Source organism: Nicotiana sylvestris, chromosome 7 (assembly GCF_000393655.2).
Source record: "Nicotiana sylvestris chromosome 7, ASM39365v2, whole genome shotgun sequence".
In the NCBI taxonomy this organism is placed as follows: Eukaryota; Viridiplantae; Streptophyta; class Magnoliopsida; order Solanales; family Solanaceae; genus Nicotiana; species Nicotiana sylvestris.
In genome coordinates this window covers 108,305,431-108,329,918 of record NC_091063.1, presented here as the reverse complement: position 1 = coordinate 108,329,918, position 24,488 = coordinate 108,305,431, and positions in this window count along the sequence as shown.

Here is a 24,488-nt window from a genome sequence, read left to right as displayed (position 1 = left end):
TGGCTAACACAAGCTGAAATATAAAATTATATTATCTGCACAGGTGCATATCTACAGGGCTCTATAAGTGATATAGATATACCAACAGGCCTCCCTTAGATATCTCCCAAGTGATATACCAATCGGCGGCTAGATCATGTAATCTATATGATGCCAATTCATATGACTCTCTATCTCTGGCATGCATAACTTTGAAGGCTTTGGCTACTCTGTCTCGAAAATCTTGGGAATCCTCTGATGTACTAAATCCCGTGAAAATTGGAGGGTCTAATATGAGGAAATCACGAATCCTAGAACACGTGTCGTCACCCTAAGGACATGTATGTTGTTGTCTCACCTGAGTAACTGTAATGTGATCACGCCCAACTATACCTTATAAAAAGAACAAGCTGTCGTTGCAGATATAATCCGAGTATTTAGCTCAGAGTTGAATCCCACAGGGAATTAACCTACTAATTACTTTCGTCAGACTCGCTGAATTCTTCGTAATCAACTTCCCAGATATTTTGAATAACAATTGATGATGTTTTTACGAACTATAACTGAATTAAGTTGAGTAAACTAAAATCTAACTATGACTGAGTTGTAAACAAATAAGAGAAGGATCTAAGATTGTGATTTTCCCTATTGATGGAATCTCTTCCTGTTATATTTCGCATAGATTTGCCTAATCGTCTCTATCGATCATGAGCACTCTTACTACCGTAAATCTCTCCCCGAGTAATTATGACAATTTACTAGACGCACTCTCCGAAGTTACACTAGCTGGCTTTTATTACAGCTCACTTTAGATCGCCCCCAAGGTTTCGTTATCCCTAATCCCACCTTTAAACCCTCGATTATTGATTCATCATATACTTTGGAGTGGTGTTGTTCAACAATTACCTAAATATGCACTCTCTCTCGAGTAATACATACTAAATAGGCATATCTAATTGAGGATCCTATCAATTAACTACAACAAGAACGTAGTTAAACAAATAGAGATTAAATTGGGCAAACTATATTAACATAACACAAAGTTCATCCTTTAACAGGTTCCATCAAAACCCTAGACTAAATATTTAGCTACTCATAATCGTGTTGATAATAACAACAAAATTCATCATGAATGATAAATACAAAAGGAAGAAAGGTAGAACTCGATGTCGAATTATCCTCCTTGCCTCTTGCCTTTTCTTGCCTTCAACTCAACTGTAAAAACCTTGATAATGTCTTTTTGGGCGAGCTTGACCTCATATAGGTTAAGTGAAATTACCCCCGGACTTCCAAGTTTACCCCAAAACTTATGCTCCGGACCAGACTAGCGCGGTCGCGCTAAGGCCGCGCTAAGAGGGTTCATCATTTTATCTCTTCTTTTCTTTCTTCTTTCACACGTCCTCAGCTCCAAGAGGCTTCCTTTGCTTCAATTTAGCTCCAAACACTATCCTAAGTCTCCATAAGCACAACTTGCTCCTGCAAAACATGAAATTCACAATTAGAGCCAATTTATCGTCATTTAACCATCCTAGACAGTGAAGCATAGTCAAGTTGGGGCATAAATAGTCGCCAAACTGATGTCGTCCAAATCCACTACTAAAAAGTAAATGGACACAATCTCATGCAATATAATATACCCAACTATGAGTAGGGGTCGAATCCCACAGAGAACAATATGTAGGCGATTATGAATGTAAGAGAATTATCACTTGTTATGCAGTGCCAAACACTAAGAATAGATTTGAGAAAATATTTATACCTAAATGCGGAAATGTAAACTAACCTAGAAAGCAAGTAAAATGATCAATGGCTACAAGGATGGATGCATCGGGAATTACACTCAAGTAACGATCCAATGTATTTCACGATTTTACAAATATGAGCGAGTTTATGTTAATTAGCCACGGATAATAATTCTATATTAGCTTCTTCCAAAGACTAACAAAACATTCTAATTGAATTGTCCCTAAAACAATTAAGAGATTAAGCACACCCGGATATGGCTATAAGTAGTTCAATCCTATCCCTAGGTAGAATCTATAAAATGAGGGTTAAAGCCTCAAGTTTTTGTTACTTAATCTTTTCCAACCCCAAATAATCTTTCCCAAAATTAATTCGGAGTTAATGGGAAAGTTCTAGGGTTAGCTAATCCCTTTGGAAACATTAAAGAACAAGAATAATTAAGTAACAATAACTCACTTCATAAAGGAATAAAAATCATTCAATACATAAGTACAACAAGGTATTTAATCCACACTTTAAATATGAATATTCCCATAAATAAGATTCAAGTGTTGGATAAAATATTACACACTTAGATATACAATACAAAGCAAGGAAATGAAGAAATAAACATAAATGGGTAAGAAATTCTCAACCACAAGCTTCAAATCTTCAGGACTAAAGTGTGTGTGCAAACCCTAGCTTCCCACCTTGTTCTCTCTAATGTTTGGAGCTGAAAATAAGCCAAGAGATACTTTACAAATGAGCTCGTTTGGGTATTAAAGGGTTTGGGGCCAAAAATATGAATTTCCAAAACTGCCCAGTTTTCTCGTCCATTTTCTTCTTCGCATTCGCGAATATACCTTCACGTTCGCGAGGGTTTGCTTCCCTTGATCTTCGCGTTCGCGAAGGTTTGAGTCCTGATGCTTCGCGTTCGCGGTAGGTACTTCACGTTCGCGAAAGTCTGGCTTCCTGCTTCTTCGCGTTCGCGAAGAGTAAATCACTGAGCAAGTTCTCATTGTCCATTTTAGCTCCTTTTTGACTTGTTTTCACTTGGTTTCTTCACTATTACTTCTAAATCACATACAACCTGTAAAATAGAAGTAAATGACATTAAACACACGATTTTATCACTCAAACATAGCAAAAGTATAGGTTTAAATACAAGATAAGTTGGTAAAATACCAACTTATCAAACCCCAAACTTAAACTAGAGGTGTCAAATGGGGCAGCTTGACCCGGGACCGGCCCGGTCTGGCCCAGTACTTAGGGGGCCGGGTGGGCTGGGTTACTGGGGTTAGGGGGTTGGTCCGTTCACTTTAATTCATCCGGTTAACCAGACTGGTCAAACACGGTCAACCAAAATCCCCGTAGAACCGGTTAACCGGCCCGGCACTGACCGGTTTAAAGGCTAGATTTCAAAATTTTTTTAAAAGGGTTTAGAGTCTAAGGCAATGCAAAACCTTTGAATTACTCTTTTTTTGTTAATTTACTTATTGTTAAATATAAACTTTTTAATTTGTAAGTTTGAATTTTGAAATAAATGTAGCACTTGCAATTTATAAGTGCAATTCTTTTTCCATCTTCATTGTATTCTTTATATTTTTACCTTATATTAATATAAATTACAATAGTTATACAAAATACAAAAAAGAATAAATAAATAAAAAAATACTAACCCGGCCCCTTGTACCTGTAACCCTTACGGTTCATTTTTTACCCGGATGAACCCGAACCCGTTAAGCCCGAACCCGTTAAGCCCGATAACCCCTAACCCATAATCGGCCCGGTTCGAAACCCGGATGGTTTCAACTTTTACCTACCCAGCCCGTCCCGGCCCACCCGTTAGACAACCTTAACTTAAACTATTGCTTGTCCTCGAGCAATGAAAACGACAAAATCTCCTCCCAAGTATTTGACTTAATAGTGCATTCATATCATGTCAAGCCAAAAAGGTCTACTATAAGCACAAATACATGACTTCGATTGGTACCAACAATTACTCCAAAGCATATGAATTACCAAACACTTCTCATGAACTTCATCACATTTCAAGTGCTCAAGCAATATGCAAATCAAAGTAGCAATCAAGTCATGACACTAAAGCTTTACAATTTGCCTCTTTACCACAATTAACTTTCTTTGGTCATTCCTTCTAATTGAAAATGAGATTAAATTCACAACTCAAATCTCATGCGCCCTCACATTTAAGAGAGAATCCCAACTTATAAATTGCAATTTAAACACACATGGGATATCAAATGGAAAGAATTAACTCTCACTCTCTCAGAGATGTTCAAATGCATAAAAGTAGTACCATAGATGTAATGACCCGACTGGTCGTTTTGCTTCTTAGAACCCCGTCCCCCTAAATAAAACTTTTCACGTTTGCTTTAACTAATTTACGATATGCGGGGATGGTTGGTTCGGGATTTGGAAGAGTTTGGGTTGAAATAGGCTCATTTGATTCCTTAAGATTTTCGAAAATGTTAAGTTTGACTTTGGTCAATTTTTTTAGCAAACGGATCCGGATTTGTGTTTTAATTGTCCTGGAGGGTCCGTAGGAAAATATGGGACCTGGGCGTATGCCCGGAATCGAATTCCGAGGTCCCTAGCCTGAGTAGTGAATTTTTGTTAGAAATAATTAAACTGAAATTCTAAGGATTTAAAGAAATTAACTAATGATTGATCATGTTGGTATCGGGGCCGTATGTTGGTTCTGGAGCCCGGTACAGGTCCAATATAACATTTAAGACTTGCCCACAAAATATGGTGTCAATCCGAGTAGTATAAGTACGTTTCGGCACGTTAGAAGTGAATTGAAGAACTTGAAGTTCATAAGTTTGATTCAATTGGTTTTAGGGGTGATTCTTAGATATAGCATTGTTTCGGGCATTCCAAAGGTTCGAGCGAGTCCATTTCATAATTTTAGACTTTTCGGTATGTTCGTGCGGGGCCTGGGAACCCCGAGCGTCAATCGGACGAGGCTCGACTGAAGTTGGAAAATTTGGGAAGAGCTGAAGCTTCAGGTTGCTGTCATAACCGCACCTGCGGTTGGTCAGCCGCAGGTGTGAGACCGCAGAAATGGTGATCCTCTCACAGATGCGGCCAAGGCAGGCCAAGCCAAAGCCACAGAAGCGGGTGCGCAGAAGCGGCTTCAAGACCGCAGAAGAGATCCCAACTCGCTTGGCCAATTCCGCAGATGCGGCCTTCCTCTCGCAGATGCGGAAATCACTGAAGCAGTGAGCTTCATTTAATATGGGCTCTAAGCCATTTTGGCTATTTTTCACTTACCCATTGGGTAATTTTGGAGCTCTTGAGAGAGGATTTTCATCTAGCATCTTGAGGTACGTTTATCCTACCTATTTCAGGTTTAATACTTGAGTCTTGGATAGATTAGCACATAAAGATTAAGGTAAAATCATGGGGTTAGAGCAAAACCTAGGGTTTTGATAAAAGTTAGATTTAACCACAAGATTGGTTATGAAATGAATTAGAAATCATATATTATTTATCTTTAGGTTATAAAGAACAACTTTCTTCAAAAAATTTCGGAATCCGGGCACGTGGGCCCGGGGTCGGATTTTAGGAAATTTCTATTTAAGACTGGGAAATTGCTTTAATAGTTAGAATGCAATCTTATAAGCTTGTATTGACTAGATCCTACCTCGCTTAATTAGTTTTGGATTGTTCGGCTCCAAATTGAGAGCTTGAGCACGTTCTTGGTGTTAGAAGTACACTTTGGAGTGAGGTAAGTCTCCTTTCTAACCTTGTAAGAGGGAATTGTCCCCATAGGTGTAATAATTGAATCATTTGTCACTAAATGTGGGGGCTACGTACGCACTAGGTGACGAGAGTCCGTGCATAGCTACTATTATGTTAATTGTCGGGTAGTTTAGGACCCGTATCATGCCATATTTGCGAATGTCTATATATTTTCTTGCTAATGTGATCACTTAGGATATGCTAGAAAATTAGAAATGAACATAAGTGAACGTATGTACTTGTTGAACACTTGTATGAATTTATTTGAACATAAATGTGCCTTTATGTATTTTCCTGATGAAAATTGATATTTGTGGATCGGGTCGATCTCCTCGGTAGAAATAGATGCATCTATGGTTTGCGCCATTTGACCCTCTGGCAGTGCACAGTTTCTTTTCTGTTGGATCGGGTCGTCGACCTCGGCAAATGTGTGCATGATATCTATGTGAAATCTTATTCATGACTTGCTTGGTTAAAAATGTGTTGAAATGTAAATGTCTAACTGTGATATCATTAAGGACATGACTTATTACTTCTTGCTACAAACTGTTATTTACTTGTGACTTCCATACTTAGCGTAACACTTTATTATATTATTTGACCCTAGTAAGTATCAAGTCGACCTCTCGTCTCTACTTCTTCGAGATTAGACGGGATACTTACTGTGTACATATTGTTTGTGTACTCATACTACGCTTCTGTACTTAATTGTACAGGATCTGAGGCAGGTACATCTGGCTATCAGTCTGGTGCGCATCCCTGATCATAGTCCGAGAATTCCACTGTGAGCTGCTCCCTTCCCGTGCCATTCTGTAGCTTGATGGAGTCTCTCTTTATTTTTGGCTGTCTATTCTATTTCGTATAGTAGGATAGATTTATTCTTTTGTATATTCTACTAGTTGCCCACAACTTGTGACACCAGGTCTTGGCACACACATTAGTAGACTATTCTTTTGGGAACTGTATAATTATTTTGGGTACATTACTGATTATCACTTGTTTTAACTTTAAGTTTAGAAATTGTAGTACTTGTTTTGGTGAAGTAAAGTGAACACTTATTTATATTTCCACGTTGGCTTGCCTGACAATGGTGTTGGGCGCCATCATGACCTATAATGGAAATGGGTCGTGACAACATGGTATCAGAGCACTAGGTTCACGTAGGTTTCACAAGTCATGGGCAAACCTAATAGAGTCTTGTAGATCGGTACGGAGACGCCTATATTTATCTTCGAGAGGCTATAGGGTGTTAGGAAAACTACTCTTTATTCATTTCCTATCGTGTAGTGGTTGGTATACTAAATTTCCCTCTTCTATTCTCTCACTAATGGCGAGGACATGCACGGCTGATGTTCTAGACCCGGGAGAAGCTGCTCCACCCGTTGCTAGAGGTCGAGGTAGAGGCAGGGGAGGGCACCGACCCGAGGTAGGGGACGATGGAGTCCTAGAGCTGTCCCAGTAGCACCACCAGCAGATCTTTTGGGAGATCCTATCATTGAAGAGCAGGGCGAGGTACTCATAACTGAGCCTACCCTGGCAAACTTTATGACAACACCGGGTTTTCAGGAGGTCATGGGTCGTATGCTGCGGTTCATGGATACAATGACTCAGGCTGGTTTATTTCCAGCAGATCCAGCTACATCGCAGGCAGAAAGGGGAGCACAAACCCCTACTACTCAGGCTCCTGGTCATGCATCTGCAGTGTACCAGACTCCAGGTGCACTACTCGCAAATGGGACTAAGCCAGTTGCTGCAGTGGCGCCCGAGCCCAGACCAGCTGCAGATGGTGACCCGCAGAAGTTGTTGGAAAGATGGACTAGACTTCACCCTCCTATCCTTGGGGGTGAGCGTCATGAGGATGCTCAGGATTTCATTAATAGGTGCAGGGACAGACTGCACAACATGAGGATATTGGAGTCGCATGGGGTTGACTTAACTACTTTTCAGCTAGAGGGTAGGGCCCGTAGTTGGTGGCAGTCCTATGTTCTTGGCAGGCCAGCAGGTTCTCATCCCATCACTTGGGGTCGATTCACACAGTTATTCTTGGACAGGTATATTCCACCCTCTAAGAGGGAAGAGCTGCGGTATCAGTTTGAGCAGCTAGAGCAGGGTCAGATGTCCGTGACCGACTATGAGGTGAGGTTTTCTGAGTTATCCCGCCATGCATTGATGATACTTCCTACTGACGCAGAGAGGGTGCGGAGGTTCGTTGCAGGGTTGCATTCTGGCATTAGGGCCAACATGGCCCGAAAGGTGGAGATGGGGACTATTTACTAGCTAGTAGTGGGATTACTCAAAGCATTGAGGGCTACCGTCTGAGGGGTAGAGAGCAGATGCAGCAGGATAAGAGGGCTAGATTCTCCGGAGAGTTCAGAGGTGCTCCGATTAGGGGTAGAGGTCAGCTTGGGTAGGGTCAGCCCAGCAGACCCCCATATTCGGCACCACCACATACTCGGGGTGCTCCAGCGCGCCCCTATTTCAGCATCATGCCAAAGAGTTCTTATCGCCCGCTAGCTATTCAGGGTTCCTCCAGTGGGTATTCAGGTCCCTAGGGCTCTTTTGGTTCCTATTTCAGTGCTATGCCGGAGAGTTCATACCGTCCACCGGCTATCCAGGCTTCTTCCAGTGGGTCTATAGGCCATCAGGGCAGCAGGTCGCCACACCGCGGGGTTGTTTTGAGTGCGGAGACCTTGGTCATATGAAGAGATACTGCCCTAGGCTTTGGGGCAAGGTAGTACAGTAGGGTCAGCAGCCTATGATTTCAGCACCGGTTGCCCAGCCGTCTAGAGGTGGGGGCAGACTGGTAAGGCCGCCCTAGAGGTGGAGGCCAGATAGGGAGAGGTCAGCCAACTACTGTTCAGTTAGGTGGAGGCCAGCCAGTCGGCGCTCCAGCCAGATTTTATGCCCTTTCGGCTAAAATACATTGGCCTCAGATGTCGTCATCACATGTATTATTTCCTTCTACAGTAGAGATGCTTCGGTATTATTTGATCCAGGGTTTGCCTATTCATATGTATCATCTTTGTTTGCTCGTTTACTGGTTATTTCTCCTAAGCCTTTGGGCACTCCGGTTCATGTGTCCACTCTTGTGGGCAATTCTATGGTTGTGGATTGGATCTACCAGTCCTACGTGGTCACATTCTGTGGTTTCGAGACTAAAGCAAATCTCCTGTTGCTTGATATGATTGACTTTGAGATCATCCTGGGCATGGATTGGTTATCTCCATATCACGTCGTCCTAGATTGCCATGCCAAGACTATTACATTAGCGATGCCAGGGTTGCCAAGGTTGGAGTGGAAGGATTCCATAATTGACACATCTAGTCGGGCTATCTCTTTCCTGAAGGCTCGAAATATGGTCGAGAAGGGATGTGGCTTATCTAGGTTATGTTCGGGACACCACCGCAGAGTCTTCGACGATTGATTCAGTTCCAGTAGTCCCGGAGTTCGCCGATGTGTTTCCTTCAGATCTTCCTGGCATGCCACCAGATTGTGATATTGATATTTGCATTGATTTGGCTCCAGGCACCCAGCCTATATCTATCCCACCATACCGTATGGCGCCGAAAGAGTTGAAGGAGCAGCTGGAGGAGTTGCTAGCAAAGGGCTTTGTTAGACCCAGTGTATCACCTTGGGGTGCACCAGTGCTATTTGTGAAGAAGAAGGATGGGACTATGCGGATGTGCATTGATTACCGCAAGTTGAACAAAGTCACCATCAAGAACAAGTATCCATTGCCTCGTATCGATGATTTGTTTGACCAGTTGCAGGGTGCTAGGGTGTTCTCTAAGTGTTCTCTAAGATCGACTTGAGGTCAGTGTCACACCTCCTTTTTTACTACCCCCGAGAGGGGTATAAGGGAGTTTTTTTCCAATTTAAGTGACAATCAAAATGAGATTATTTATTTAAAAATCAGAGTCGCCACTTGGGATAATTTATGGTGTCCCAAGTCACCGGTTTAAAATCCTGAATCGAGGAAGTTGACTCTTATTTATGGTCTGCGAACATAGAAATCCGGGTAAGAAATTTTGTTAACCTGGGAGAAGGTGTTAGGCATTCCCTAGTTCTGTGGTTTTAGCACGGTCTCTTTGATTATACTTGGCTTAATTAAATTGTTTAACTACTCATTTTAGAACCTATGTGCTTTCACCTCTTTTAATTAAGCAATTATCTTGAAAAAAGGTCATGCATACATGTACCCATTTATTTAGCGCGTTAAAAATCATGTCACGCGAATGTATCCACAATTAATAACGCTTTATTATTATTAAGAAAGTTCGGTCGAAGTTGCGCGAACGCATACTCCAGTTTGGTTTTTTAGAAATCGTAATCATGTCACGCGAACGTGTCCACGATCACAATGATTTATTAAACGGGCCTAAAGCACCTACAAGCATTTGTCATTTTTATATCTAGTGTTATAGAATTAATACGAGGGCCATGTGTGGTTAAATTATGGATGGTGCACCTCGGACTATATGAACCTAATTTTAATTTAGCGGCCTAATAAAACCAATTTTATTATTAAGCAAAATTTGACCGAAGTTGCGCGAACGCATACTCCGAATTGGTTTTTAGAATTGTAATTATGTCAAGCGAATGCTTACACAATCACAATAGTATTTTAAACCTGCCTAAAGGTTTTTTCTACGAATATTCATTATTAATATCGAGTAATATTGTTTGTGAGGGCCATAGGCGTTTTAATTAAATGGCACACCTCAATCTAATTATAAGAGTTACTCTAAGCAACGTAATCTAAGGCCATTTTCTCACAACTATTAATTGAAAGGAAAAAAGGGTTCGCGTTGGGCTTTTAGGCATTTGGGCCAAGCTTGTTGGAGACCTTCACCCACAGAAGCTGTTTAAATGGGGATCTGGCCTCGAAAGCGAGCCCAAGAAATGATAATGCAAACGTTCCCCCATCTCCAAGTGGCCCTATAACCCATGCCCAAATTGGCATTGTTCTGAATGAGATAATTCTGATGAGAAGTAAAAACTAAGGGGTGTGGGACTCATGATCGAGTCCAAACGGGGTGGAAAGATTTGATGCCTAAAAAAACTGGTTGAGCCCGTTTGACTATGATCAATATGCAATAATATGATACACAAGCTCTAAACGCTACAATTCCTAAATTACCATATCACACATTCAAAAGAAAACCTGTTTTGAATTTAATTAAATCAGTAGCATAAGGAGAAAGCTAGTCGTCCTGCTTTAAAGCACACACACAATAAAAGAAGGAAACTTCCAAGTGAATCAAAAGGCATAACAACGTTCAAATCTCTATTTAAGCCAAGCTGAATTGTAAGCAATTTATATGAAATTCAAAGCCTCAATTTTGACCTTTCTAATACAGACAGTGGTGGAACTCCTACACAATTTAGAATATTTGGCACTTGTCAAACCAACAACTCATTACTCAAATTATAGCTCTTCAAGAATACAAATGCTCACACCAGACTCTAGAAGGAAATGAGCCAATGAAATTGTAATGTGACCAAACCTGAATCTGAAAATCAACCCTGACTCTTAACAGACTTAGACTAAACCAAAAGAAAAGTGTTCAATCTAACTTAGACCCATGCTATAGGAAGTCAAACATTCTACGTGTCCAACAAATAAAGCTTTAGCTATTTCACACACCAACATGCTAAACTATGATACTGATCCAACTTACAAACGAGATTCAAATCAGTAATATAAATGAGCAAATAAAACATATGAAGGAAACTAAATTATTACAGCAAACTGAATGATCTTAAAGAACAGAAGACTAAAAATTCAACAAATCAACATTTGTTATTAGATTTCCATGTTAGACTACATATTTGCACTTCACATGTCATTCAAGGTGCAGGAAGTACCTGGAGGTCAAACAAAGCAAAAAGAGTGAGGATTTCAACAAAGCAATGGTGTGGCAAGACAGCAAAATAAAGCTCCTTCAGTCCATACTCAATCCCCAGAAATTCAACATGATGTTCAAGCTTTAAAACCAGAAAAGTGGAAACCAACTAACCAATGGAACAATACTTGAAATTCTCCTTTTTTTTGTGTTTTTCTAATTCTGAAATTCTATCAGTATGGTGTATTTTTTCAGTGTTTTAGGTGCAGAGAATAGTACTTGAGAACTGATCTTATAGAGTGAGGGAAAGAGTTCTATATATAGGTGCTCACTCTCTATGTGCTACTAAGGAATTTTTCATCAAATCTCTGTAGCCCACCCTAAATTTCAGGAGAAAAACATCTTTCAAAACTGATTTTTGTACAACTGTCCCTTTTTTCAGATATTTTCAAATTTCAGCCTCTTATCCTAGCAATTTTGGGCAGCTGTCCATTTTAGGAAGTTTCCAATCAGTTACTAAAGATTCTCTCAAGTTAAAAATCCCCAAATTACCCCTTTAAGTTCCTAGTTATTCAATTAACCCCTGAAAGTCCTAGGCATTTACAAGCTAATGCAAACAATCTTTTAACAGAAACCATAGGCAAACGGAATCAAATGGTGTCAATTTCTAAAACCTAAATAGGTTTAACATGAAATGAAATCAGAAATAAACCAACACTTGAACCGTTAAGACTGTCATAAGCAAAAAACAACCCATGAATGACCTATTTCAACCTTTGAAGCAATTAAATCAACCATTTAACAGGGAATCAAATTAACCCAAAATACTAACATGCTGATTATTAAACACTAAACCATAATTGAAAAACTGGAAACCTAATGACCTAATAGCAAACTCAAGAATTAATCCTAAACTAACTGCCTATCATCAATTAATAAGCACAGAAGATAATTAACAAACTTAAAATAAGAAACCTAAGTCATGCAATTAAACGAAAACAAAACCCATGAAGAACGAAACTAGAGAAAGAAGAGGAAAAGATCAGAGGGAAACAAATAAAACAAGGCAGAAGAGAATTACCTTTGCTTGCTTCAAACGGAACCTTTCATGAACTTGAACAACCTCTCTAAAGAAAGAAGTGAACCTTTAACTATCATTAATCGACTGTCCTTAACAAGGAACAATCGATTAATGACGGTTTGGGGTTCACTCGACCACGTACTGGCCAAGAAAGGAAAAGATGGAAACCTAGGGCTTTTCCGGAACCCCTAATTCAAAATTGACGGACTTGGGGCTGATTTGAGAGGAAACAAAGGCATATTTGGGGAGAGGAAGGGTGAGGGATTACATGGTGTGAGTTGGGGTTAATTGTGCGAGTTAGGTTTTTGGAGATTCTGAGTTTAGATCCGAGATTCGAGAGGTTTGAGGGTGATTTGGGGAAAAATATTAGGAGATTCGGAAAAAGTAGGATGAGTAGATCCTATGGTGTTAATTTGGAGGGGATTGGAGTGGTCTGGGGTGCCGCCGCCGGCGGAGACAGTGGGGGTTCTTAGGGCGGCGTTCTCTAGGGTTTGGAATTGAGAGAGACGAGAGTGAAGTTGGGGGGAGGGATATGAGGGGGTAGGGGTTGGTTCGGACAGTTAAATACATGAAGAAATCCGAGTTTCAGTCCATTGGATCTCATTGATCCAACGATTAAGATGAGGGAGGGGGGCAAAACGGGGTCGTTTTGTTTAATAGGGAGGGTCTGGACCGGGTTAATAATTGGGCTTGGCAGAGCTGGGTCTTAATAATGAATTGGGCTAGATTTATATATTAAGCATTCACCCAACTTTTGAAATAATCCCCCTTTTCCAAATTCTTTTTCTTTTGTATTCTCTTTTCTCTTTTTTAATAAAAATTCTAAATTAAGCTCCTAAATTATTCTAAATTGTAAAAATTCAGCTAATTATCCAACTAAAATTTATAACAACTAATTGACCCTAAATTAAAAGGGAAAAACTACTAATCTAAAACTAAAGGCTAAAAAAATGTAAAAATGAGCTATTTTTTATTTTCATTTTTAATAAAGCAACTAATTTACTATTAAATTTAAAAAATGTGAAAATAAAACTTAAATGCAATGTATGATATTTTTTACATTTTCATGATTTTATAAAAAATAAACATGCACAGAAATGCAAACAATTAGCACAAATTCCCACAAAATCCTATAAAATTATCAAAATGGAAAAAATTATTTTTCTTGTATTTTATGAGAGTAATTCCTATAGGGCAAAAATCACGTGATCACAACTACCCCTCTTTACTCGGAAACACGAAGAGTTTCTGTGCAAAGATAAAGTGAGCGGATATGAGCGATTTTTGCCCGTTTGAATACTCTGTGGGAAGCATTTTTGAAAAATTTGACCGTACCCTGCTTCTGAGGTTGCCTACATATCCTTGGCTATAAAAGAATCAGGTCAGTGTAGTTCGGGAAGTTTCGGTAGCTGGGACTACCAGGAAGCTGTGATTTCACTGTTGCTGCCGCTGCTACTGCTTGTTGAACTCCTTATTACACCAAGACAAAATAAAAGAAGCTAGAATAAACTATGATCTATGAATTACAAGAGTCCTATCTACACATCTTCAAACTTGATCTTGCAGTCTCTGCCACTCTGTTGACCTGTACTCTCTAGATGAGCTTCCTTTGTTGCTAACTTGAATTGCATTCCGAAGTGAATTCCCTTATTCTCTAGGTAGGCTCCTGATTGCCAATATTCGAACTCTCTTCCTTCAAAACTTGGACTGCTTTTCTTTGAAACTTGAACTGCATTCCTTGCTCTCCATGTGGGCGCCTAATTGCCAAAACTTCATTTGTATTCCTTTGCTCTCCAGGTGGGCGTCTGATTGCCAAAACTTTAAAACTTTAACTGTATTCCTTTGCTCTCCAGGTGGGTGCCTGATTGCCAAAACTTTAACTGTATTCCCTTGCTCTCCAAATGGGCGCCTAATTGCCAAAACTTCAACTGTATTCCCTTGTTCTCCAGGTGGGCGCCTGATTGCCAAAACTTTAATTGTATTCCCTTGCTCTCCAAGTGGGCGCTTTATTGCCAAAACTTCAGCTGTATTCCCTTGAAACTTGACTTGTTTCCCTTGTTCTCCAGGTGGTCTCCTGATTTCCAACACCTGTACTGCTCTTCTTTGAAACTTGACTAGCTCTCCCTTGTTCTCCAGGCGGGCTCCTGATTGCTGAACTTGAATCGTCTTCCTTTGAACATTGCTGCTTTCCCTTTGTTCTCCAAGTGGGTGCCTGATTACCAACATTTGAATTGTATTCTTTTTCTCTAAAACTTGAATTGTTTTCCCTTGTTTGCCAGGTGGATGCCTGATTGCAGACACTCAAACCATCTTCTCTTGCTACGTGGAACTGTTTTCCCTCGAAACTTGCACCATTTTCCCTTGCTCTCCAGGTGGGCGCCTGATTGCTGAACTTGAACTTGAGTTGTTCTCTCTTGTTCTCCAGTTGGGCGCCTGATTACCAAAACTTTAACTGTATTCCCTTGCTCTCCAGGTGGGTGCCTGATTGCTGAACTTGACCTGTTTTTCCTTGAAACTCGAATCATTTTCTCTTGTTTTCTAGGTGGGCGCCTGACTGCTGGACTTGACCCATCTCCTCTTGTTACTTGAAATTGTTTTCCCTTGAAGCTTGAACCATTTCCCCTTTTTCTCCAGGTGGGTGCCTAATTGCTGAGCTTGACCCGCTTTCCTTTGAACTTGTGCCGTCTTCCCTTGTTCTCCAGGTGGGCGCCTGATTGCTGAACCTAAACTGCTTTCTCTTGAGATTCCTTTATCTCAAAAGTGAAAAACTCAAATGCCAAATTTTACTTCCCAAAAGTAGATCTCTCGTCAGACCTTTGTCATTTACGAGGGTCTCAAAACTTACTAAATTCTCTTATCCAGGAGGATACTGGAGCTTACTGTCGAGCTTCAAAAATTTACGAGGATCTCTCGTCAGACCTTTGTCATTTACGAGGGTTTCTCCGAAACAAACGAAATTTCCTGCCCTTGTTTCAATTAAAGAAAAATCTTGTCAGTTTGAAAATGTGGTAGTTAGTTTGCGGCATTCTTGATGAAGGTGACCTTTCTATTGCCATGCTTTGTTCTGCTCAGCTGCATCTGACTGGCAAAGAGTTATTTCACTTTCTGATTGAACCTTAACCATGAAACCCTGAATGGCCCGAGTGCTCTGTAGTTAAATTGCTGTTTTAACATATCTGTCTTTCCCATCTAAACCTCTGTGTTTCTCCCCACAATTCACGAAACCACTTGATTACTTGAACTTCGGCTAACACCTTACTTTCCATCATGTTATTTCTTGGCATGCTGTGGCCACACTTTGCTTTGTGCAATTTGAAAGTTGGTAGTAAGCTTTGCAATCCTTTCTTTTGTTTAGAAAGTCTAACATTGAAAGAGCTTTTAGAGGAATACACCCAAAAGGAAATGAAATGCAATGACTTCGAGAGTTACGAATAGAGAAGAAAATCAAAACAGAAAACAGTTTAAGGAGGTAAAGAAAAGGGGACTTATCTGAGTGAGGCTGCTGGCATCAATGATCATGACATGCACTTTGGATTAATCAGCCTAGTCTATTCGGTCAATCCTCTTTCAATCTTTACACTTTGTGCCTAGGGTTCCCATAATCTGACTCCTTTGCCAAGTCAATAACCTTGTTCGGCTTACGGTGCCCTGAAGGGGTTTTCACCAGCAAACCTCTCTCTTTTATTTATCTCTCAACTCACCATCGCCTTACGGTGCACGTGAGGGTTTTTACCAATAAGACTCTCTCATTTTTAAATTCTCTCAGCTTGTCATCGCCTTACGGTGCCTGTGAGGGTTTTCACCAATAAGACTCTCTCATTTTTTCATTCTTCCTGCTCAGAATAGAGTGTTGCCCCTGATGTGAATCACACATCTGCTTGCGCGACTTAGCATCTCTCGAAGACTAATCGGAAGGTCTTTATTTGGACTGTGATATGGACTTTTGGATAGGGTTAGAAAGAAAGGTTATCACAAAGGCTCAAAATAACTTGTATGGGTTCAAAATTACAACTTTTGGAATTAGATTTCTTACAACAACCACAACTTTCTGCCCCAGTTTCTTTGCTTGGAGACTTTTGAATTTTTATTTTGATGGGACCGAACCGTGAGGCTGCCTATGTATCCTTAAAAAGAATCAGGTCGAACGTAGTTCATGACATAGGAATTGCTTTGTTTTTGTATTTTTCTCTCTTTCTTTTTTTTTTTCTCTTTTTCTTTTCTTTTCTTTTCTTTACTCTTTTCCATTTTTGCTCTCTTTTTCTCTTCTTTTTTCCTTTTTTTTCCTTTTCCTTTTCTCTCTTTTTTTCTTTCCATTCTTTTCTTTCGCTTTTCTCTTCTCTTTTTCTCTTTTTCTTCTTTACTTACCTTTTGCGTTCGTGTTTCTGAATTTTGCTACTAATTCCAAAAGATGAGTATGAAAGGAAATAAATAAGGCTCAAAGGGGTGACAAAGGATAAAGTTTTTAGATAGCAGAATAAAATGACTTCGTCATTCCAATCTTCTTAATATGCCGAGTACAAACAACAATTAGATAAATTAAAGAAATCACACATAGTATCTTTTGACTGCATCAAAATTGATAGCCATATCTATCCATTTGTCTTCTATATCTGTTAAATATAAAGCATCATGGGACAACACTCTTGTTACAATGAACTACCCCTGCCAATTTTGGGCGAACTTGCCTTTCGCTTCAGCCTGATGTGGAAGGATGCGTTTCAATACCTGCTGATCCACTTCAAATTTCCGCGGACGCACCTTCTTGTTGTATGCTCTCGCCATTCTCTTTTGATAAAATTGGCCATGACATACTGTTGCCAATCTTTTCTCATCAATCAAACTCAATTGCTCCGGACGGTTTTGACCCACTCATCATCATCAATTTCGGCTTCAACAACAATCCGAAGGGATGGGATTTCAACTTCTGCGAGTATCACTGCTTCAGTGCCATATACCAAAAAATAAGGAGTGGCACCTACTGAAGTGCAAACAATAGTGCGATAACCCAACAAAGCAAAGGGCAACTTTTCATGCCATTGCTTGGAACCTTGGACCATTTTTCAAAGTATCTTCTTTATGTTCTTGTTGGCTGCCTCAACTGCTCCATTCGCCTTGGGGCGGTACATGGTGGAATTTCGATCTGTAATCTTAAACTGTTGACACACTTCTTTCATCAGATGACTATTAAGATTAGCACCATTATCTGTGATGATCACCTTTGGGATTCCAAGCTGACAACTGATATTTGAATGAACAAAATCGACCACTGCTTTCTTGGTCACAAATTTGAAAGTTTTAGCTTCAACCCACTTAGTGAAGTAATCAATGGCTACCGGAATGAACCTGTAGCCTTTGGATGCTACTGGCTCAATTGGTCTGATGACATCCATGCCCCAAGCAACAAAAGGCCATAGTACGGACATTGTGTGTAATTCAGATGGTTGGGAATGAATCAAATCTCCGTGTACTTGGCATTGATGACACTTGCACACAAAACTGATGCAATCTCGCTCCATGGTGAGCCAACAATAACCCGCTCGAAGAATTTTCCTTGCCAGAACATACCCACTCATATGCGGCCCACAGACTTCGGAATGCACTTTGGTCATGATAGTCATGGCTTGTCTAGCATCTACACATCTCAGCAATCCAAGATCTGGAGTTCTTTTGTTCAAAACTCCTCCACTGAAGAAAAATCCACTTGTCAAACGTCGAATTGTTCTCTTTTGATCCCCTATGGCTTGTACCGGATATACCCCGACCTGATGTACTCCTTGATATTGTGGAACCAAGGTTCACTATCAAGTTCTTCCTCCACTATGTTACCGTAAGCATACTAATCGCGGACTTGAATATGCAAAAGGTCAATATAAGCCTTATCTGGATGATGTAACATCGATACCAGAGTAACCAATGCTTCAGCAACCTCATTGTGGATCCTAGGGATATGCCTGAACTCCACTGATCTAAACTGCTGACAAAGATCCCGCAGACATTGTCGGTACGGTATGAGTTTCAAATCTCGGGTTTCCCATTCTCCCTGGATCTGGTGCGCCAACAGATCTAAATCCCCCAAAACCATCACTTTCCCATTTGTCCACAACCAACCTTAAACCCAAAATGCACACTTCGTACTCGGCCATGTTGTTGGTACAATAGAAACAAAGTTGAGCTGTGACAGGGTAGTGGTGTCCTGTTTCAGAAATGAGTACAGCTCCTATTCCAACACCTTTCATATTAGCAGCCCCGTCAAAGAAGAGTTTCCAACTAGGCTTTTTATCCTTCTCGACCTTGTCAATATGCATTACCTACTCATCAGGAAAGTAAGTCTGCAAAGGTTCATATTCTTCATCCATCGGGTTCTCGGCCAAGTTCTCGGCCAAAGCTTGGGCTTTCATCGCCGTCTGAGTCACATATACGATGTCAAACTCTATGAGCAAGATCTTCCATTTTGCGAGCCTTTATGTGGGCATGAGCTTCTGAAAGATATACTTTAAAGTATCCAGGTGAGAAATGAGGTAAGTAGTGTAGGATAACAAATAATGCTTCAACTTTTGTGCTACCCAAGTCAGGGCACAACATGTCCTCTCAAGGGGAGTATACTTAACCTCATAAGAAGCGAACTTCTTGTCGAGATAATAGATGGCTTGCTCTTTCCTGCCAGTGATGTCATGCTAACCCAACACACAACCAAATGAATTATCTATCACTGTCAAATAAAGAATCAAGGGTCTCCCGGGTTCCGACGGGACCAACACAACGGGGTTCGACAAATACTCTTTGATCTTATCAAATGCTTCCTGGCACTCATCAGTCCATTTGACTGCAACATCCTTCTTTAGCAACTTAAAAATGGGCTCACGAGTTGTCGTGAGCTGAGCAATAAACCTGCTGATGTAGTTTAGCCTCCCTAGCAGACTCATCACATCAGTCTTGTTCTTTGGCGGTGGTAACTCTTGAATAGCTTTGACTTTTGACGGATCCAACTAAATGCCCCTTCGGCTAACTATGAACCCCAACAACTGCCTAGATGGAACACTAAATGCACATTTTGCAAGGTTGAGCTTGAGATTGTACCTGCGGAGCCTCTGAAAAAACTTTCTCAAATCTCTGACGTGGTCAGACTGCTTCCTGGATTTTATGATCACATCATCCACGTTGACTTCAATCTCCTTATGTATCATGTCATGGAATATGGTAGTTATTGCCCTCATGTAAGTTGCCCCAGTGTTTTTCAAACCGAATGGCGTGACCCGGTAGCAATATGTTCCCCACGACGTGAAGAATGCCGTCTTTTCTGCATCTTCCTTATCCATTAAATCTGATGATACCCCGCATAGCAATCCACAAAAGACCCAATCTCATGCTTGGCACAATTATCAATCAAAATGTGGATATTTGGCAGTGGGAAGTTGTCCTTTGGACTTGCCTTGTTGAGGTCACAGTAATTAACACACACTTTGGTCTTACCATCTTTCTTTGGCACATGCACAACATTGGCTAACCACGTGGGATACCGCGTGACTCGAATGACCTTTGCATCAAGCTGCTTTGTGACTTCTTCTTTAATCTTCACACTCATGTCAGTTTTGAACTTTCTCAACTTCTGCTTAACGAGAGGGAATGTTGGATCGATTGGCAATTTATGGACCACCAAATCGGTACTCAAGCCTGGCATATCATCATACGACCCTGCAAAAATATCCTTATATTCCAACAATGCTTTAATTATTTCTTTCCTGATTTGTGGTTCAAGATGGACACTTATCTTAGTTTCTTTGACATTATCTGGATCCCCTAGATTGATTGCTTCTGTTTCATTCAGATTAGGCTTGGGTTTTTCTTCAAAATGATTTAATTCCTTACTAATCTCTTCAAAGGCCTCATCCTCATCATATTCTGATTCATCATCACACTCTATTTCTTGGATTATTATTTCAGAATTAGATTGACTTTTAATACCTAGCCAAAGATTCTTCATGCATGTCATGTTATTGAAACCAGCATAAAAAGAACTGTACAAATAAGAAAAGAAAACAAAAATAAGAGCTATCAGGAATGATGGAAAAGGGAAATTGCATTTCATTGAAAATAAAGGATAACAGGGTTTGTAAATCAACAAGCGAAAAATAAAAATCTGGGTCACAACCCTGGAATGACCCAGATAGAAAGGAAAAAAAAACTACCAAAACTCCTTCCGAGTAGGAAGAGGAGTAGCCTTCCAATTGTTAAGCTTTAAATTCGGCCTGACGAACTGCACGTCCGCTTTGCTAGAGCCTTCTCCAACTTCTACCATGTTCACATTATCAAACAACCTCTAGAACTTTTCAATTAACTCTTCATCAATGCCAGCCACATAACTTGGAACTGTCGTCACTGGGCGTTTCCTGACACTGGGCTTGACAAAAGACCTGGAGAGACACGGGATAGGTTTCGGAAGTGCCCACGCCTTCTATTTCCACCTTTTAGCCCTTTTCACATTTGCCATTGTAGATTTGAATCCAAGAACGAACATAATCAAATTTTCAGGGAGGGACACTAGCTGTATGATACCCTACAGGGATGCACCCAGACCTTTACCTGGCACAAAACTATTTTTCAGCATTTCATAGGCCACCATGACGAATGCAGAGGTTATCTTTGGAGTTGGAATACATTTCCCTTCTGGAACCTTCTCGACCGGCACTGTTTCAAAAACTTGATAGACCTAAGGCCCTTTGTCATCTTTAGCCTCAATGAACGGGATGGAGGCATCACTGTGAGTACACAAATTCTCCTCACCATGCATGACGATCTTCTACCTGTCACACTCAAAATTGACCATTTGATGCAAAGTGGACGGTACTGCTTTGGCGGCATAAATCCAAGGTCAACCCAACAACAAATTGTAAGAGACGGCTACGTCCAACACCTGGAACTCCATGGTCAATTCCACCGGTCTTATTGTCAATTCAAGCACTATATCACCAACCGAGTCTTTTCCTCCATCGTCGAATCCTCGGACGCATATGTTGTTTTTGTGAATCCTTTCATCATCAACTTTCAACTTGTTCAGAGTAGAGAGAGGGAAGATGTTTGCACTGGAACCATTGTCAACTAACACCCTGCAAAATCTTCACATTTTACCGTAAGATAGAGAGCTTTGCTGTGTTCAGTACCTTCCATAGGCAACTCGTCATCAGAGAAGGTGACCCTGTTCACCTCAAATATTTTGTTGGCAATCTTTTCCAGAAAGTTTACTGAAATTTTGTCAGGGACATGAGATTCGTTCAAAATTTTCATCAAGGCCCGACGATGCTCGTCTGAATGGATCAACAATGATAGCAAGGAAATCTGAGCAAGCGTCTTTCTCAACTGCTCCATGATGGAATAATCTTGTACCTTCATTTTTCTAAAGAACTCTGCTGCCTCTTCCTCAATAGCTACTTTCTTTACTAGAAATGGATTATCTCTGGATGTCTTAGCTTTCCTTAACTCTTCCGGGGCAAAGCATCTCCCTGAACGAGTTAACCCCTGGACCTCATTGACTTCTTCTTTCACTTCCTTTCCTTTGTAGGTCACTATCACCCGTTTATAGTTCCATGGGATAGCCTTGGTGTTGATTATCAGCAACTGGGTTACAGGCTTGATGATGACTGGATCGGTACGGGCACCTCTACAACTATTATAGGCTTGTTTGCCAACCCAGGCACAACCACTTTTGACTTTTCTTGCTTTGCTATAACATCACTTGGGGATCTTTTCTTAACTACCACAGATGGTTCACCGTTTGTCGTGCTCAACTTGTTCACTGATTCTTCAACCGTTGTTTTTTTGACTGGCTTGACCTCACTGGACCGAATTATCATGATGGACTGTGAAAGCTTCTTGGGCTTCCCCCCTTGTGTACTATCTCGATCATGTTCGTTTCCTCATGGGTTGGCAATGGGTTCTGGTTGATGTTGGGTGCCTCTAGGGTTTGGACTTCAATCCGGTTTGTGTCTATAAACTCTTAGATGACATTTTTCAAGTGCCAGCATTTCTCCGTATCATGCCTAGAGTACCAGAACAATATTCACAGCTCACAGAGTAATCAAGATTCTTTGGAAGAGGGTATGGCAATTTCAATTCAATTGGCCTCAGCATATCCAACTGCCTCAATCTATGGAATAAACTAGTATAAGACTCCCCCAGTGGGGTGAAAGTTTTCTTTCGCTGCAACATCTCGTTTTTGAATGCTGAATTAGGTTAGAAACCTGGGCCGGTAGGGTTTCTGTAGGCTCGTGGGGGCGGGTAAGCATTTTGTGGAGCTGGGTAGGTATTTTGCGGGGTTGGGGCATGCCATTGTGTATAGGCAGGAGGTTGAGTATAGGTCTGGGTGTGGTGGCCAGAAATCTGAGGGTCTGGTGATGGGAAGTAATGTTGGGGTGGATTATATGGGGTTTGGGTGTAGGTTCGGTGATGGGGTCGAGGCAGAGTATAATGGTGTGACGGGCCCCTAGGTCCGAACCATGATCCTGAATCAACTGTTGCCACATCTTCTTTCTTCTTCTTTCCGATCACTCCTCCAGTACCATTCTGAATGGCTTGGGTAGTTGCCTTGATGGCCGAGTAGCTCATGATTTTGCTTGATTTAATCCCTTCTTCCACCATGCCACCCATCTTCACTACCTTATTGAAAGACTTGCGTATGGCCGATATCAGATGGCCAAAGTAAGTAGGCTCCAGAGCCTGCTGAAGGTACTCCACCATTTCACTCTCCTCCATCGGTGGGTTAACTCTTGCCGCTTGTTCTCTCCAGCAAAATCCATATTCTCTTAAACTTTCACTAGGCTTCTTCTCAATCTTAGTCAAAGACAAACGATTTGGAACAATCTCAATGTTGTATTGGAAATGACGAGCGAATGCTTGGGCCAAATCATCCTATGTATACCATCTGCTATGATCCTAATGAGTGTACCACTCCAATGCCGCGCCACTCAGACTCTGGCTAAAATACGCCATCAACAACTCATCTTTCCCACCAGTTCTTCTCATTTTACTACAGAATCCCCTCAAGTGGGCCACCGGGTCTTTGTGCCAGTCATATAGATCAAACTTCGGCATCTTAAACCCCACAGGCAACTGAACATCAGGAAATAGACACAAATCTTTGTAGGCTACGCTCACCTGGCCTCTCAATCCCTGCATGTTTCTTAGTGACTGTTCCAAGCTTTTTACTTTCCTGAACATCGCCTCCTGCTCTGGGTTTTTAGGTGGTTTCTCAGTCTCAACAGGGAGGTCAAAATGAGGAGTGTGAGAGTAATGCCCTGGGGCCTTGAAAGTAGGCTCCAGGGGATAGTATTGGTTATCTTGGGTCTGGAATAAGGGCTCACTGGAGGATCGATGGAGTGTAGCGGGTGGGGGTGCCACGAAAACAGGGGTGGCTGGTAGAAGGGGGTATGAGATTGGTTTGGGTGGTGGTGCTTGTGGGGTTTGGGAAGTGGTGCCTTGGTAGTGGTGGTAAATGGGGAAGCTTGGAGATAAATCAATAGTGGGAGGTTCTTGGGATTGAGCCAGCGGAGGGACGAAAGAAAGGTTGACGGGGTTTGATGGTAGTGGATGCCCTTTCAACCATGCCTGATACATCTCTGCCATCTGGTGTTTCAACTTATGTATCGCCTCTTTCAGATTAACATCAGACTCTTCCCCTTCCCTTGATGGATAATAACACTTGCATCTAGTTCTTGACCAGCCATGATCAACTTGTCTTTGGACCTGGTATTGTACGGGTGAGTTGCCAGAATGCCAAACAAACTAACCACCTGCCTGGACTTGATGACAATAAGCAAACTTGTTAGCGATTAAGAGCTTAGCAGATAGGCAACCGCACGTTGGGGACGCAATGCACCTAAGCAGTTAACCATTTCTATTATGCATTTGAACGACTGCTTGCATCATCCCGACTTTCACTAATTTTCATTTTGCAATTTCTTTCTCTCTCTTTTTCATTCCTGCTTTTCCTTGCTTGATTCTTATTTTTTACTTTCTTTTAGTCATTTTCCCCCTCTCTTGTTTTGCCATTGTTTCCTTCCCACAGTCTTTCTTGTTTTCTCTCATCTTTTCTCTTTTCATTT